The 18908-nt window shown below is 39.1% G+C and overlaps 1 pseudogene; it reads left to right on the top strand.

The window, feature by feature from the left end:
- The first annotated feature begins 263 nt into the window (after positions 1-263).
- On the top strand, positions 264-1264 carry LOC149259761 (uncharacterized; annotated as a pseudogene).
- Positions 1265-18908: the final 17644 nt, after the last annotated feature.

Below are 18908 nucleotides of genomic sequence, written 5' to 3'. Positions count from 1 at the left end.
ACTGGTAATAGGGTAACATGCCGGGATTGGTTTCAATTAAGTTTAAAGGAAGGACTTACAGTTTTCAGAGATCAGGAATTCCTCCTACACCAGGCCCAACTTTTCTTCTTTGCCATTCGTTCCTATTATTTTGGGAAAGGGGTTGAGGGTTCATTCTCCTGGGTTCCACCTGCTACTCCGAAACCCTCAATTCCCGCAATTCCAAATACAGCGATACGTCCGGGGATTGGAAGATCCACAGTTGAAGAAGAGCAAGAGAAGAAGGCAAGCTGGGAAAAATGTTTTGGCGGATGACTGGTTTCTCGCCCCTTCAGCGGTGGATTCAATTTTGGACAAAGAAACATGTACAGTTGAAGACCTCTTTGCCGAGGAGGAAATTATTCAAGAGTGCAAGACTATCGACAATCGCCTTATTAATTTTCTTCGAGGCAAGGAACAAATGCAACAAATGCTATGTTACATTGTACAAGAGCCACTAGATGGTGCAGAAAGTAAGCGAGCTTTCAGGTTTCCATTTATAGCGTGTGAGATATTCTCTTGTGAAATTGAAATTATTCTCAAGACACTGGTTGAAGAGGAAGAGTTAATGAATTTACTGTTTTCCTTCTTGGAATCTGACCGGCTCCATAGAACCTTGCTGGTTGGATACTTTAGCAAGTTTGTAATCTACTTGTTGTTGAGGAAGACGGTAGCCACCATTCGTTATATTCAAGCATATCAAGAGATACTGGCTAAATTGGTGAATTTGATTGGTATTCCATCGATCATGGAGGTATTGATCAGGCTAGTTGGAGCTGACAATCATATGTATGCATATCATGTTGATGCTTTGCAATGGTTAGCTGATACTAACTTGCTAGAAATGCTTGTAGATGCATTGAGCTCAACGAATTGTGCTGCAGTACATCAAAATGCAGCAGAAACACTTTGTGCTATAACTCATCTTGCTCCATCTGCACTGGCCTTGAAGCTTTCCAGCCCAAGCTTTGTGGAACGACTTTTTTGTAATGCCTTAGAGAACCCACAGTCGAAATCTACATCAGTGCATTCGTTGTCCGTATGCATTTCATTGTTGGACCCAAAAAGATCAGCATTGGGAGCAGCTGGTTCAGCATGGGGAAATCATATCATTGAGCCAGCTATAACTCCAAATCCTGAGACAGTGGATGGCATGATACACGGCCTTGGTAAACTGCTAGAGCTGTTGAATGTGTCTTCTGATGCAAATGTTCTGCCTACAAATCTATTGGTGGAGTGTGATTAATGAGTGTTTGGGAGGTACGCCCACTGACATGAATGGACGGAAGTGATGACTCATCAACAAACTTGACCCTTTGAGGAATATACGCTGCAAAACACACGAATCTGCGATTTCGTAGCGCAGTTAGTTATGAATTGGCATAATGCGCTGCGAAACGGCTTGATGCTGACGCGCTGCGAAATGGCTAAACAATGATTACGCTGCAAAACTAACCAATGAGACTGCGCTGCGAAATTACGGAAAGGATCGGTGACATGGATAAGACAAGACATGGCTTTAGCAATCATGATGGAGGATGACCAATAGGATTAGAGAACGATTTACATCAAACACCTTTAAAACGTCTTGAAATGACTTAACGGATTTGATAGGAAAACTTTCAATCCATTGTTTACATTTCCCTTGAAGTGAATCATAGAATAACATAATGCAAACATCCTCATGTTTAACTCTAAGAAGCTCTGAAAATTCACAAAAATCTGATATATGCTTCAAAGTTAAACTCAAATCTTCTCCGTTGAATTTTGGACCATTCCTTAGAAAATATGCATCCTTGGGAAAATGATTTGGGAAACCATGAATTCCTGAAAAATCTATGCATGCATACCTTGAAATAAGAATGGTAGCATCTGGGTCCTTCATAACTCCAGTGGAATCACCATGAACCTATGAATTTCGAATTCTTCAACAATGGAGTCGCCAAGGTAGTTTTGCAGCCTCAAAAACCTTCTGAGCTCCTGCTACCTTCAGAAGTTCAGCTTCATAATTTCGGGAATGAATAATCTTCAGGCTCCCGGCAGACGCACCAAAATGTTATCACAAAATCATATTGGCTCTGAACTCCGATGCAGTCAAAGAAATCAAATATCAGATAAGACAAATGATTGGCTACATTGGAAATTTCACATTGATTGAGCTGAAAGAAGTTTGAAATTGATAGGGTAGGTAGGTAGGAAATTGCAAATAAGCTCAAGGATGACTGAGCATTTTTTTTTTTTTTTAGTAGATGTAGTTTTCTTTCTCCTACAGTGATCATCAAGCTTAAGCCCAAGGTGAAGGCCCCAGAAGCTTGAAAGGGATGCTTGTCAAGCAAATTTCTGTTTGTCATAAATAGATAAGGCACTGGACCTGCGAGTTCTTAGTGTACCACAAGGGCACACTATCCCAAGTGGAGCCACTGTTATCATTGAAAATTCTGTTGCCAAAATTGCTCAGACTAGCTTAAGGACAAAGTGTTTTCGCAGCGCATAAATCCTTTAGCAGTTTCGCAGCGTAACATGTTTTAGTGATTTCGTAGCGAAAAACACCGACTTTGCACTAACTGTGCTATGAAATGGGGAATTCGTGCTGATCCATAGCACATCTCACACCAGCTGTCATATTTTCTGCAAGAATTTTACGGGAATAGGTTTCTAAGGATATTGAAGTGGAAGATAAATCCATAGAAATGAAAACTAGTAAAATACCCTTCAATAAAATCATCTAGATCAAGCTTGGAAACAATTTGATCAACAACTTAAAGGATAGCAAGGGGCAGAAAATATTGAGATGGAGAAAACATTCAACACACCCCAGAACACTAGTCAAAGATCGTTTACTGATAGGGCCTCTGGTAAAGCTGTAACTACAGAGGAAATTGAAATCATCCTGGCATTCCCTTCATCTAAAATTGTCCTTAAAGTGGAAGAAATCCCTCCTCTTGACATCTTTTAAAGTCCCAAACATTGGGTTGTGGTGACAAGATAGAGAAAAAGAAGAAGAACATAGCAATCATTAATAGTCATTTCTGGTGATATACCAATGGACATATTATGAAAGGATACACAAATTGATCCTTCAAAGAATTTGATAAATTTTCCACAGTTCGAAGGTGCCTATGCATCTGCTACGATTGATAAAGTAGCAGAAGTTTGACAACTGGTTAGGGAAAAAGAAGAGAAAATTCAACAGTTGTAGCAATAGTTGGTAGAAGAAAGACAAAATATTAAGCATCAAGTAAAGACACAATTGTCTCAACTCCAACAAAGCTTTGATCAATTAAAGCTCCAACATCAGGTAGAGACCAGTATGAAGGATGCTCAAATTCGACAACTCTAATTTTCACTTGATCAGTTGAAGGACAATCCTAAAGTGGAAGACTTTATAAAGGAAGAATTGGAGCTAAACACTCTGTTATCAAAGAAACAAGCAATGTTCTATAAAAAGTTATCTATCATGAATCCACTATGTGTTAAAAGTGATTCATTGATGAATCAATCATCCAATTTGAGGGTGAATTTCAATGACAATGATGATAAAATCTCATGATTTATAACATGGAAGGATACACTAGAAGGTAGAGTAGTAGACCTTCCCAAAATAGAGGAATCTCAAAAGGAAATTCTCTTTATTGATTGGGACATTCAGTTGAAACAGGCAGAAAGAGGAGGCTCCAGGCAACCGATGCTGCCAACAACATCATTGAAACTATCAATGATAACCTACATAATGCCAACCTGATTCACGAATGCCCACCTGGTAATCTTCCCGATATCAAAATCGTGGAAAGGCAATGGCAAGAAACTTATAGAGAAAAGGAAGAAGCAATAAAAAATTTGACCAAACTTGACTGGGAGATGTATTGGAAATATGTTGTGAATCCACACATTCAGTGGCTAATGCTTTGTTGCCTTGCTGACTCATCCACTCATATGCTTCCGGTGCTTTCAGATGCAGTGTACACTAGACAACTACGCATGAGGACATGTCAGCCTCCTAAAGTTAAGCCAATGATGGATATTTATGAGCTCAAGTATCAAATGAAAGAATACAGACAATTGCATTCATGAGCTCGCCATTTCAACAACTTCTATTCCAGTATTATTGTCACTTATTGTAAGGAGAGTTGTTTTAACCCCCTCAACACTTTTATGTATTGTCTATTTTTACACTTTATTTTTGTTATATAAACCCTTTAATTTCTACAAAGAAAGGGTCCCCAAATTTTATAAAGAAAAACTTTGGAAGCTTGCACTTCTATACTTTTGAAGTTTATCTTAGTAGAACAACCAAATCAAGGTCCTGAAATTTTGTAGAGAAGGCTTTGGAATCTTTCACTTTTTTACTTTTGAAACCATCTTAATGAGAAAGACTGGACCAAAACTATTTCTTTCATGAGCAGAGTAATATACATTAGGTACTTTTATCATTGTATTTATGTTTTGTTTATGAATTGATAGTCATTTCTCTTTATATTGTTTATTATATGTATATTTTCTGATGCAGTTCTATATTAATTCACTTCTGAATATGCAAGAATTGTCATCCTTAATACATATATAAGCGATTTTTGAGCATTATTTGATTGCGATATGCGTTTCATCAATTATTTTGATTAACTATTAATCAAAATAATTATCTTAAAATATTTTCATTTTGTAAGTGTTTGATTAATATTTATTATCATACAGTAAGGAAAATTATTCTAGATCACATAAACATAAGTAACCCCGGGTAATAGATAGATTAATATACATCTATTCTAGTTTATAAACCACCCCATCTATCACTTATTTTTTAGTTATAAACACTCTATCCATTCTATCACATTTTGATTGGGAAACTAGTCCCATTATATCCAATCAGAGCCACTATTCCAAACAGAAAAATGATAGTATTCAAGTCCCTGACTGATGAGCACCAATATTGCAGCAAGAATGCTACAACTCCTCAGGCTACCAACTTTACTTTATCAACCCGAGGTTTGTACAAACTTGGAGGTGACAGTGTTGTATACACAAGTAAAAGTGATGGTTCTGCCTTTTGTCACTGTTCAGCTGGCGAGAGACCACTAGGGTTTGTGAAGCCAAAATTCTATGGGTTTAGAAGAAGCTTGATTACTGATGAGGGAAAGAGAAATATACTCTAAGAGAAAGCTGGTTTACTACAGTAAATCCAATGCTAAAACACACCATTTCCTACCTAACTGCTAATAGACTATGTTTCAGAAAGAATTCTAGATTAACATGTATGAAATTCAACTATCTTAATCATGTACATTCAAAGCATCAACATCCTACTATTGTGAATGTAAATGGCTACAACAAATCTGTTTTTTTTCTTTTTGTCTTTTTCCCTTTTTATGGAGAAGTGTGAAAGCTAATCTCTTTTGGTGATGTGGCAGGTGGCTTAGGGATGCTGGTGGATGGTTGGAAGTTTTGGGAGACCCTTAGGTGACCTTTTGTGTCTTCCTAGAGGTTTTCCCTCAATTTTGCCTTAAAACAGACCACTACAGGAAAACCTACAGGATGTCCTAAAAACCTACAGGATTCCCTATATTTATACAGGATACAACCAAGAGAAAAACAATGGGTGTTGAAGGTGATGGAAGGCTTAGGGAAGGTGGTTGGTGGGTGTAATGGAGTGAGGAAATGCCTAGGATCACTCAAAACTCAAAACCAAGGTTGGGAGATGGTTGGATTTTCTCAACATGCTTGGAGGAGTTTCCATGAAAAATGATGAAATTGGTGAGGGTCTTAGTGAAAGTGAGGAATGATCATGGATGGATGAAGTTGGAAGGAGGTTTCTTGCTATGATATCTCTCTCGACTTCTGAAACACCTACACTGGATCAAACAATGATATTTTCCCAAAAATCATGTCCACAAGAAGAATTTCAATAAGCTAGAAAAATAGAGTTTAATGAGCTAGATGTCTACTTCATGCATGAGGAAAATTTGTAGAATAAGATGAAATCACTGATGAGATCTAATATTAGACTGAATATGGAAGAAATTATAATTAAATCCTACACTTTTAAATTGATCAAATGCTGGTTCAAGTACAATAAACTCTAAATTCAATGAGAAAGTTGAATTCTGTCTTTTTGGGGATGCATAGGGGTCCTTTCCTCAAATCATGATCCCTGAAGGAAGAGGTGAGGCCAAGAAACCTACTAACAGCTTTCTGATGCTCCTTTTATCCCTTCTAGCCTACTGCTAAAGTAAAGCACAAATGGAAGCAAACTAATAAACAAACTAATCAAATCTACACTACTTGCAATGAAATACTTCTAAGGACAATTTTACCATGAATATATGAAACTAATCTAAGCATACAGATACAAGAAGAGCCTTTGATGCTAGGGTTGGTCCCTAACCCAAGAGCTTCAACCCTCTGACTTAACTTAGTGTTGGATCAAGAAAAAGCTCATTCTCATTATCAAAACAGAAAATTACATAGCAATGTCTTCCACAAGTCTGGAATGCAAAAATAACTAGTGTTTTTACCACAAAAATTTGAATCCTAATGAGGCTCTAGGCATCTTTATTTATACAACTGAAGTCTCCAATGACTTCCTTAAATATAGGGAGGCTTAGATCCCAAACTCAATATGAACTAACTCTTTGACTGTCACTTGCTCGTCTACCTTTTGATCTTCATGACTTGGCTACTTGTACTCCGAGCTAGTGTGATTGATGGAGGAATATTAGAATGAGGGAGGAGTAAATGAGGAGGATTTACCTCCTACAATCTCTCTTCCTTGTCCCATTTGAGTTTCAGTCATTAATCTTGGAAAAATTTCTTGATTTACTCTCACAAACCTGCATTCAATGTACATTAGTCCACTAGGCATAATATCTCACTTTGACTCATCTCATTAAACAAAATATAATCAAAATATGTAAGAAATTGTGATAAGAGTTGATTTGACTAAGCTAGGAGGTGAATTAAGGTCCAGATAGTTACCCAATGATGAGGCTCATCATCACCCCCCACTGAAAGTGTTGCTCAGCCTCTGAGCAACTCAATCAATATCCATATCTTTCATAGCCCTGGTGGCCTTCCTGACATCCCATGCTTCTGTTGTGGTCTCTTCTTCTTGTGCATAGAATCTTGCCTTCATTTCTATCTCCTCCCACTGCTTTTTTTCTTCCTCTTCCTTCCTTCCTTCTAACATCCCCAAGAGAAGTGGTGGACTGAGTCTCAAGCCAATCCAATTGACTTTGAGCCTCTGGATGGTTTTCTTATACGTGGGTGTCCTTTTCAGTGCTTCTCTAATTCTTTGAGGAGAATGGTACTCTCTGATTTCAAGCTGTATGGTAGAGTATTCCATCTCCTTTGTCAGTCTTGCATGTTTTCATCCCCTAACAGTCTAAACATATCCTCAAAATGTGTAATTGCTTGCTCTTGGGAATCAAGATACCTGGGTGCAAGTTGAGGATCATTTGCAAGTAAATTATGTGTGCTGATGATACCCATTGGATTTGGCTGCTCAACTCTTATCATGAGAGGCTCTATTTGTTCCCCTGACAATATCGTCTTCATTTCTCTAGCCCTTGCTTCCTCATGGTTCATCCATGATGCCAAGGCCATCAATTGTAAATCCTCTAGTTTTGCATTAGGGTCCCATACATTCATATTTGTCAATGCCATGTTATGCAAGTAGAAGTCAGACATCTTAGCCCTATCCTCCAATGTGCTTTGATCACGAAGATCAATGAACTATCTATAATCCTGGAAGGGCATAGCACCTCTTTATGCTAGGGTCTTGATTTGGAACTGCAGCCGCTGTTCCCTGAGGTATAATGCATAGGACCTAGCCGACATTCCACACTGGATTTCCTCTAAAGATAGACTGGCCATGGTTTCCAATTGATTCTCTTTTTCTTGCAGCTATCCTTTCAACCATGCATTTTCTACCTGCAGTTGAGTTTTCATTATGGCCTCTCTATCCCTCAGGCTGCTTAGTTTTTTTTCCATCTCTTGGAGCTTTCCCTCCATGTGACCTATTTCCTCTACTCCCTTGGACTTGGAAATATGCATCCATCTGTGTGTTATGGCTCTTTTCTTCTCAAGATCAAAGAATAATGGGATGGAAAATTAACCCTGCTCCCTTCAATAAATATGTGGTAGGAGTCAAGGTTAGGTTGAGAGCTAGGTTCCCTTCACTCTGGGTCCTCCTTCTTTAGTTCTTGCTGCATACTCCTTTCCTTATCCGCTTTTTGAGTTTCCTTTTGTTTTAGCAAAGTTTCCTCTAGGATTACCTCTGCTTCCTGTAGGTCTTGTTGTGTATCCTGTAAGATGTCTTTTCCCTTGGATAAGGCAGATCTAGTCACAGGACTTATCTCATAAGTGATAGGATACTTAGGGGAGGTTTGTGCTGAGGATCCTTCTCCTTGAGTTTTAATAAGAGGAACCATCTTTTCCTGTTGTTTAGGTGAGTCTTCAATGATAATGGGAACCTGGGTGGGAGTTTGAGGTTTTCCCTACCTTATCCTTGTACTCTTTCTTGTTCTAAAGTATAATGGGGTTTTTCTCTATATTTTTCCTTTTTTTTTGATAGGGGTGCTAAGGGAAGTGAGGGCAGTAGCTGCCTCTCTCTCAGTGGGCTCTGGAGACACCCTAGGTGACTCTTCCTTGTCTTCTGCCTCCTCTTTTCCATTCCCCTTTTCATCTTTGCCTTTCTCCTTTTCTTCACCTTGTTCATCAGTTTCTTTCTTGGCATCTTCCTTTGTTTCCTCACCACTTTCCTTCTCTTTCTCTTCCTCTTCTTCCTCATCTATTTCCTCTTCATCCCTCTCTAGATCCTCATCTGTCTCAATTTCCTCTTCATCCCTCTCTAGATCCCCATCTATTTCAATTTCCTCTTCATCCCTTTCACTGGCAGTAGGGCTTTTGTCATATGTGAGGGCTTTTATATCCTCCTCTATCTGTATGTCCCTAAAACTTTCCCATGTGATAGGAATTCTAAGGTTGTGGAGGGCATCTTCTATTATGAGTCTAATCAGCCCATGATGGGCTAGCTGCTGGTAGTTTCCTTCCTCCACTTTTATGCTCATACTATCAGGGATGGAAGAAGTAAGTAGGGTATGTTGAGTCTATGGTGAGGAGGTGTATCTACTCCAAACCTCAATTCTTCACATGGAAAAATGGGAGGAGATGTAGAGCCTGCCTCATTACAATGCTTGATGTAGCCAACCCCTGTGTTTCCTCCTCTGAAATTGCTCACTGCCAATCCTGTAGACTTCCTGACTATATCCTGTAGGACTCCTGTGGGATCCTGTAGGATTTCCTGTAGGATCCTATAGGAGGACCTGTGTAGAAGGAAATGAAGTTTTCCTCTATTGTAGGTTGCTTGAGGGCTGAGAGTGATTTTGCTAGAGTGAGCCTTGAGAAGATGAATGCATGTATGCATGGAGATCAATGTTTATTTCCTCTTATGGTCGAGTTGAGTGAGGTGGTGTGCTGGCAACCAAGGTACGAATTTGTATTTTTGGATCGTTGGTCCCCACTACTACATCATCATTCCCCTCACCTCTTAATAAAATCCCACTTTGGGCATATGTAGTCTTAACTGCTTTCAACCTCATCCTCCTTTTCTTTGACTTGACTGCTACCATGTCTGTGACGACTAACTATTTTGTCCTCGTTGACTGAACAGATGAGGCCAAGTTAACTAGCCACCTTTCACTTATAAACCAAATCATTCAAAATCTTTACATATTTTGATTATATTATGCAAATGAGAGAGTGAGCGAGATACTTACCCATGGTAACACTACCTTGCTATAGTTTGTTGAAGAAATGAGGTGTTTGTTGTATGTTGGCTGCACGTGATTTCTCCCTTTTTTTGTGTATTGTCCTTCGATGATTTTCTTGATGTATAGGTACCTGGTGTTGAGGATGATGATGCTGCTGCTACTCTGCAGGATCTTCTTCTGCCCTTGGATCTCCATGATTGAACTTTGCTGGAACCTATGATTTCTGTTTCGTGGGATAGGCTATTACATGATTTCCTACAGGATGTCCTGTAGCTGCTTCTCCCTCCAATTTTTTAATCATATTCTACTGTTGAGACCTGAGGATGATGAAAATGGATAGAGAGGAGGTCTACGGGTGTGTGAATAATGAAAAATAACCTTCAGGTGTTGTTCCCCTTGCTCTCTGTCTCATATTTTTTTTTGTGTTTTTCCTTGAAAACTGTAATTTTTTTTTGAAAACTAATTTTTTTAATGATGAATGCAGGGGTGATCTAGGTGGAGAGTGGTACGATAATGAGATGGTGACGTAGGTATTTATTTTTTTGACATGGGTAGGTCATTTCCTTTCGTTAGGGTTGCTTCCTTTAGGATTCCCAAGCCACTGTAATTCCTACAGGATCATCCCACAGGGGATCCTATAGGTTTATAGGGAATCCTATAGAAAACACAGAACCCTTGCAAACTAAGTCAAATGAGTGAAAAAATGAAAGGAATGGTGGAATGGTGAAGGATAATGAATGGAGAAATAAAAATATAAGTTGAATAGGTCGCTTTTGATTCTCCATTGCCGCTCTGATCATCCTCTTGCTGACCTACAAACAACATTTTCATATATATATATATTTCAGTGACTTGATGAGGCAGGAGCTGAGACTTGCTCCACCACTATCACTATTTTGTTGATACCATCTATGAACTCTTGCTTCGACAATGGCCTTTTGTAAACTTTCAATCTATGCCCACTAACAAGTAAAGGAATGTCCTCTGCATCTATGGTTTTGATCTGCACTAAACCATTATCATGACATCTCTCTATAACATAAGGCCCTAACCATCTAGTTCTTAACTTTCCCTTAAAGTCTTTATATCTGGAATCATATAACAAAGCCCAATCACCTTCTTGAAATTTCTTATCCTTGATGTTATTATCATGCTAGATCTTCCTTTGAATTTGAGTTACCTCTGTGTGTAGGAGGGCCTACATCCTTAACTCATCTAAACCATTCAACTGGAGCAATCTCTCTTTTTGTGCAATGCTAAGATCTAGATCTAGTTGGGCTTCTATTCTCAATGTATTATACTCAAATTCAATGTACAACAGGGCCTTCTTCCCATAGACTAGATCATAGGGTGTGAATCTAGTGGTGGTCTTCCAGGTGGTGTTATAGGCCCAGGTGGCCTCAACTAGTCTATCTGCCCAATATTTTCTGCTGTTGCTAACTACTTTGGTTAGAATGCCCTCCAATGCTCTATTGGTCACCTCCACTTGCCCATTAGCTTGTGGGTGATAGGGAGTGGAGGATCATGCTTAATCTTGTGCTGGCTTAACAAGTCTTCAATCATGTTGGAGGTAAACTGGTTGCCTTGATCAATGACTAGTTCCCTATGGTACCCAAACTTGTAGAATACATTCTCCCTTACGAACTCAGCCACCTTCTCATTTTTTGTTGCCTTTATTGCCTTGGTTTCAGCCCACTTAGTCAGATAGTCAATGCACACAATGATATATTGTTTTTGCTTGAAAGGAGGGTCAATAGTCCCAATGAAATCCATGTCCCTCTTATCAAATGGCTCGAAAGTCACTTGAGGCTGCAGAGGCATTTCATCCCTTGGAGTAGGCTTTCTCATTCTTTGGCACTGATCACACTGACTAGTATATCTTTTCACATCCCGATGAAGAGTGGGCCAATAATAACCAGCTTGTAACACCTTGAATGTTGTCCTCTTTGATGCAAAGTGACCTCCACAAGGTCCATCATGATAGGTCAGAAAGATGTCAAAGACTTCCTCCTCTCTAAAAAATCTTCTAAGAATATGATCCAGGCCTAGTTTGAAGAGGTTTCCCCCAATCCAAGTGAACGGGGTGCTCTTCCTCACAATCTTGCTTTTCTCTTTGGAGGACAAGTTCGGTGAGAACTGTGCAGATACCAAATAGTTTGCTATGTTAGAAAACCATGGAGAGAGAACTAAAATGCTAAATAAGTGTTCATATGGTAACTAGTCATCAACCATTCCTTCCTCACTTGCAGGCAAAGTTAATCTAGACAAAAAATCTGCAACAACATTTTCCTTGCCAGGCTTATCAACAATAGTTAGATCAAACTGCTGTAATAAAAGTAACAAACTAATAATCCGAGCATTCACATCAAGTTTATTCATTAAATGTTTGATTGCAGCATGGTCGGTGTGTACAAATGTTTGATAACGTGTAATGTAATGCCTAAATTTGTTCAATGAATGAACAATAGCCAGGAGCTCTTTTTCAGTTACTGTGTAGTTCAGTTCGACCTTTAATAGATTCTTAATAATAAAGTAAATAACATAAGGTAATTTTTCATCTATCTGACGTAGAGCTGCTCCTATGGATTTGTGTGAGGCATTAGCAGGTATATGAAAAGTAAGGGCCCAATTTGGGCCTTGAAGAATCGGTGTAGTTGTTAACTTGTCCTTCAGGGTGTCCAAGGCCTCTTGACAACTTTTTTACCATACAAACTCAAAGTCTTTGGCCAAAAACCCAAATAAAGGAGAAGCTAACTTGCTGAAGTCTTTTATAAACCTTCGATAGTATCTAGCTAACCCAAGGAAACTTCTAACATCTCTCTTCTTTTGTAGAGGTGGGACCTTTTGGATGATAACTATTTTTTTTGGGTCCACTTGCAATCCTTTCTGGGATATTGAATGACCTAGAAAAGTCCCTTCCGTCATCAAGAACTCACATTTTTCGGGACTAAGAGATAGGTTCATTTCAATGCATTTGTTAAACACCTTACCTACATTGGACAGAGCCTCCTGGAAATCACATCCATAAGGTGTAAAATCATCCATATAAATCTATACTGCATCATGGACTAACTCAGCAAAGATACTCAAGGTTGCTCTCTGGAAAGTGGTAAGAGGATTGCATAGGCCAAAAGGAAGGACCCTATAGGCGAAAGTACCCCAAGGACAAGTGAAGGTAGTTTTATCCTGGTCTTTCGGGCTGATCTGGATTTGATTGTACCCACTGAATCCATCTAGGAAAGAGAAATTTTTTTCCCTACCAGGCCATCTAGCACTTGGTCGATGAAAGGTAGAGGGAAATGGTCCTTCTTTGTGGCTTTGTTTAACTCTCTGTAATGGACAAAAATCCTCCACTTACCATTTTTCTTTGGAACAAACACCAAAGGAGAGCCCCACGTACTGTCAGAGATAGGGTAAATGAATCCTGCGTCTTGCAACTTTTGCAGTTCTTCTTTGACTATATCTTTGAGAGATGGATTCATCCTCCTTCGAGGTTTTTGAACTCGTTTGCAACCTTCTTTGATATAAATGTGGTGTGTACACACCGAGGGGTGAACTCCATTCATTTCTTTGTAACTCCAAGCAAAGGCATCCAAGTGTTCCTTTAGCATGTTGCACAACTTTTCTTCTTGGTGAATAGAAAGAGATGGGTTGATTTTCAAAGTTCTCTCAGGGTCAAATTCTATGGCTTTGACATGGATAGGGTTGGAATTTGCTAATCATGGACCAATTTGATGGTTGTTTTGGGTTTCCTTTACTACTTCTTCTAAGGACAATGTACTGGGAGTTGGACTTTGGAGTATATGTTCAATCAAATAATCTTCATCCGGTTGTCCCCCTCCCATGGTTGTTTCTAACGTATAGAGTTGGGTGGAATAAACATCATCTTCTTCTTCCTCCTCTTCCAACCATAAAGGTATGTCATGTTCTAGATATGGTTGGGCAGGAGGATATAGGACTAACTTTTTGGACATATGCCCATTTTTGATAGTCATATTCCCAACCCTGCAGCTAATGTAGGCATCGACAATGGCTAGCCAAGGTCTCCCAAGGATGAGAGGGTAACTAATAAGTTTAGCCTTATGCTGGAGAACTAGGAAATCTACAAGGTATTCCCAAGAGTCAATGAAGACCATCACATCCTCCAAAATCCCCTCAGGGGTCATTGTGGAGCGGTCTGCAAGTTGCAGGACCATTGTGGTCTTTCTCAACGAAGCCTAGAGGTTGAGCTTGAGCATGGTGTCCTTGGTCATCACATTAATGGCAGCCCCAAGATCAATCAAAGTGTGTGGGACAATGGTGCCATTGATGTGCACATCTACTACAGAACTTCTAGGGTGCAAATACTTTGGAAAGATTACCTGCCTCAGCATTAAGTCAGATAGCTATCCAATGACATTAACGGTAGGGGCATCTCTTCTTCGCCTCCCTGGATGCTTGAAGCACTTCTCCTTGATCAACTTGTTGTAAATAGGCACATATTTTATAGCTTGGAGAAGTATAATTTTGACACATAGATTTTTCAATTCTCCCAGAAGTTCAATCTCTTCTGGGGTAGGCTGGAGTGGTTGGGTTAATCTCTCAGGAAAGGGTGGTGGATTTACTTTAGGCATGCTTTCCTCTATTTCTTCCTCAACCTCCCTAGGTGGAGGTATAGGATGGTTGTCTGGGAGTACCCTCCCATATCTCAAGTTGATTTCCTGAATCTCCACAGCATAAGGAGGATAGGATGTCTCTCCACTGTATACTTGTTGTGCCTGTCTGTTGATCAGGTTCGGATTTGGCTAGGCATGCGTATGGGGTTGTTTAGGTGAAGCGGGGTGTAAAAGTTGTGGTTGAGTAGGTGGTGAAGGCAATAAAGTTGTAGCATTGTTGTATGGGGGCCTCCACCCCTGGAGTGGTGCATTCCACTGAGGTTGTGGTAGAGCATATGGTTGAAATGACTAGCTGATTGGCTAGGACTGATACTGAGGTGCAAAGGACCAAGGAGGAGGTTTAGACTAGGAAGGATGAGTAGCCACCCCCCAATAACGTATGGATGTGGTCTGGTTGGGGTTGTAATATGCATGGGATGACTCTTTCATGCCTTGCTGGTATGACCTAGGCCCATGAGATCTCCTTTGGTTTATGTAGAAGAGATGTTCAGTTACCCCTTCAACTCCTTGAAATACAACTTTTAATCCAGGGAGAGAAGGGCACTTGTCTGTGGAGTGGTTTTCTTCACAGACTATGTAGATTTCAATAGAATTTAATGGACATTCATTCCTAGGGTGCTTCCTGGTGCATCTAGGATAGAAAATTTCTAAGGCTCTCTCTACTTCCTCATGTTTTTTCTTAATGTGTATAGTGTCCATATGTAGGGCAAGGGTTTGTAGCATTTCACACTTGAAATCCTCCAACATGTTTCCAATTTCACCCTTGATGGATGTATTGGGAGAGGATGGACTGACCATAGGTTAACTACCCCTACCCTTTTTCCTAGCCGCCCTAGAGTGGTTTCTAAAGAAAGTCTTGATATCCTCATAGGGTAACTAGTAGATGTCACCTCCTACTAACAAGTTTAGGGTATCCAGAAGATCTTCCCTTACTCCTTTAAGAAGGACTAGATTCAGTGACTCAGGGTCAAGTGTGCACATGGCCCTTTTGTAGCTAAGCTGGAATCTTTGTTCATAATCATCTAGGGATTCATCATGCCATAAGGTCATCCTAAAAATTTCTTCTTTAGTGTCTTTAGACCTACAGTAGTCTCGATACTTGTTGTTGAATGCTTGTTGTATCTGAGCCCAAGTTGTGATGCTATCCCCAGGTAAACCCATGAACCAACGCAAAGCTGCGTCCTTGAGAGTGGATGGAAATAGTTTCAACTTCTGCTCATCATTGGTGTAGTCATAGGTTCGGCATATGACAACAATTTCAAATAAAGAAGTGTCTGGATCTTCTGAGGTCAGGCCATGGAAATGAGGAAGGGAATAGGGGCTTATATTCTTCATCTTAGTATCCCCATTAGTTTCCCTGTTGGGGAAGGCACCCTCAACTCTTTCTCTATTTCCTCTGTCATTTCTATTTTCATCATTAGATCAGTAGGAATGGGTTCTTCTTCTTCTTCTTCCCTGTAGGTTCTTCAAATATTTTAGGTTGCTCACCTAATGGTTCCCCAATTCACAGCCACCGAAGAAGAGGGAAGGTTGGTTGTTTGAAGCAGTGGGTGTATTTGGCAAAATTTTTCCTAAGTTATCCCTATTCCTATGAGGCATGAAAAAAATGTTTTTGTTTTGTTTTGAGTTTTTTTTTTTTAACTTTGAAAGTGATTGAAAAATTGAAATTATAGACTGAATGAAAATTAACCGATTGAATGAGAACTAACTAATTGGATGAAATCTTACTTGCAGAATGGAAAGGAAAGCAAAGAATCCAAAATGGAAAAGAAAGAAAATAAATTACTCTTGAAGAAATTAAACTACTAGTAGAGTATCAGAAACAAGAAATGGAAGAAGGAAAGCAGTAATAACATATTACTCAAACACCTCCCTGGCAATGGTGCCAAAAAGTGTTGAGCAGCAGTATTACAACAAGAATTCTACAACTGCTAGGGCTACCAACTTTACTTTATCAACCCGGGGTTCGTACAAACTTGGAGGTGACAGTGCTATATACACAAGTAAAAGTGATGGTTCTGCCTTTTTTCATTTTTCAGCTAGTGAGAGACCACTAGGGTTTGTCAAGCTAGACTTCTATGGATTCAGAAGAAGCTTGGTTACTGATGAGGGAAAGAGAAATCTACTCTAAGGGAAAGATGGTCTACTGCAGTAAGGAAAAAGTATGAAATCCAATTCTAAAACACACCATTTCCTACCTAACTAGTAAGAGACTATGCTTCAGAAAGAATGCTAGATTAACATGTATGAAATTCAAGTTTCTTAAGCATGTACATCCAAAGCATCAACATCCTACTACCATGCATGTAAATGGATACAACAAATTTGTTTTTTTTTCTTTTTGTCTTTTTCCCCTTTTATGGAGAAATGTGAAAGCTAATCTCTTTTGGTGTTGTGGCAAGGGGCTTAGGGATGCTGGTGGATGGTTGGAAGGTTTGGGGTACCCTTAGTTGACCTTGTGTGGATTTCTAGAGGTTTTAACTCAATTTGGCCTCAAAATAGGCCATTACAAGAAAACCTATAGGATGTCCTAAAAACCTACAGGATTCCCTATATTTCTACATGATTCCCTGTATTTCTATAGGATACAGCTGAGAGAAAAACAATGGGTGTTGAAGGTGATGGAAGGATTAGGGAAGGTGTTTGGTGGGTGGAATTTTGTGAGGAAATGCCTAGGATCACTCAGAACTCAAAACCAAGGTTGGGAGATGGTTGTATTTTCTCAACATGCTTAGAGGAGTTTCCATGAAAAATGATGAAATTGATGAGGGTCTTAGTGAAAGTGAGGAATGATCATGGATGGATGAAGTTGGAAGGAGGTTACTTGCTATAAGATCTCTCTCTACTTCCAAAGCACCTGCACTACATCAAACAATGATATTTGCCCAAAAATCATGTAAACAAGAAGAATTTCAATAAGCTAGAAAAACATAGTTTAATGAACTAAGCTGTCTACTTCATGCATGAGGAAAATTTGTAGAATAAGATGAAATCATTGATGAGATATACTGTAAGAGTGAAGATGGAAGAAATCATAATTAAATTCTACACTTGAAAACTGATCAAATGCTGGTTCAAGTACAGTAAACTCTAAATTCTATGAGAAAGTAGAATTCTGTCTTTTTGGGGTTGCATAGGGGTCCTTTCCTCAAATCATGATCCCTGAAGGAAGAGGTGAGGAAAAGAAACCTACTGACATCTTTTTGATCCTCCTTTTATCCCTTCTAACCCACTGCTAAAATAAAGCACAAATGGAAGCAAACTAATAAACAAACTAATCAAATCTACACTACTTGCAATGAAATACTTGTAAGGACAATTTAACCATGAATCTATGAAATTAATCTAGGCATACATATACAAGAAGAGGATACTTTGTTTCTAGGGTTGGGCCCTAACCCAAGAGATTTAGCCCTCTGATTTAACTGAGTGTTGGATCAAGAAAAAGTTCATTCTCATTATCAAAATAGAAAATTACAAACAATGTCTTCCACAAGTCCGGAGCTCAAAAATAACTAGTGCTTTTACCACAAAAATTCAAATCCTAATGAGGCTCTAGGCCTCTTTATTTATACAACTGAAGTCTCCAATGACTTCCCTAAATCTAGGGAGGCTCAGCTCCCAAACTCGAGATGAACTAAATCTTTGACTGTCACTTGCTCGACTACCTTCTGATCTTCATGACTTGGCTACTTGTACTCCGAGATAGTGTGATTGATGGAGGAATATTAGAATGATGGAGGAGTAAATGAGGAGGATTTACCTCCTACAATATCTCTTCCTTGTCCCATTCAAGTTTTAGCTGTTAATCTTTCCAAAATCCCCTAATTTCCTCTCACAAACCTGCATTCAATGCACATTAGTACGCTGGACATAATATCTCACTTTGACTCATTTCGTTAAACAAAATATAATCAAAACATGTAATAAATTGTGATAAGAGTTGATTTGAATAAGCTAGGAGGTGAATTAAGGTCCATATAGTTACCCAATGATGGGGCTCATCATCGACCAGGTGGTTTTTCCCCATGTCGTTGCATCATTTTTTGAGTCATCAACATTTTGTCACTAGAAGGAGGGCCACTGACTATGAATGGAAAAAATAAACCCATCTAAATTAAAAAGAAATTCCAAGAGTCACTCCCCCTCAAGATCACCTCCAACTTCTAGATCTTCATCCAAAACTCCTATTTCTAGATCTGAAGTTGAGAAATCACCTCCTAAATCTCCTAGTACATTTCCTGAAGCACCTTGTTTAGATTACAATCGAGAATCACCTGAGGTCCGGACTTTAATAAAGAAATTAGGAGAAATCTCTATTTGAGCAGAAAATTTTGTGCCATCTTTAACTTCTAAAGGAGGTGTAACTTCTATTTTACAATGTACTTGGATTTTATCTCGTTCTCAAAGTGAAATTCTTGGGGTTCCTCTTCCTTCTTTCCAGAAAAAGACTAAGAAATCTGAGTCAAAA

Source organism: Pinus tabuliformis, chromosome 6, assembly GCF_031772625.1.
Source record: "Pinus tabuliformis cultivar Carrire ecotype Pingquan chromosome 6, CPIR1, whole genome shotgun sequence".
In the NCBI taxonomy this organism is placed as follows: Eukaryota; Viridiplantae; Streptophyta; class Pinopsida; order Pinales; family Pinaceae; genus Pinus; species Pinus tabuliformis.
The sequence above is the reverse complement of the archived record's forward strand: the minus strand, read 5'-3'. Positions and strand labels throughout refer to the sequence as shown.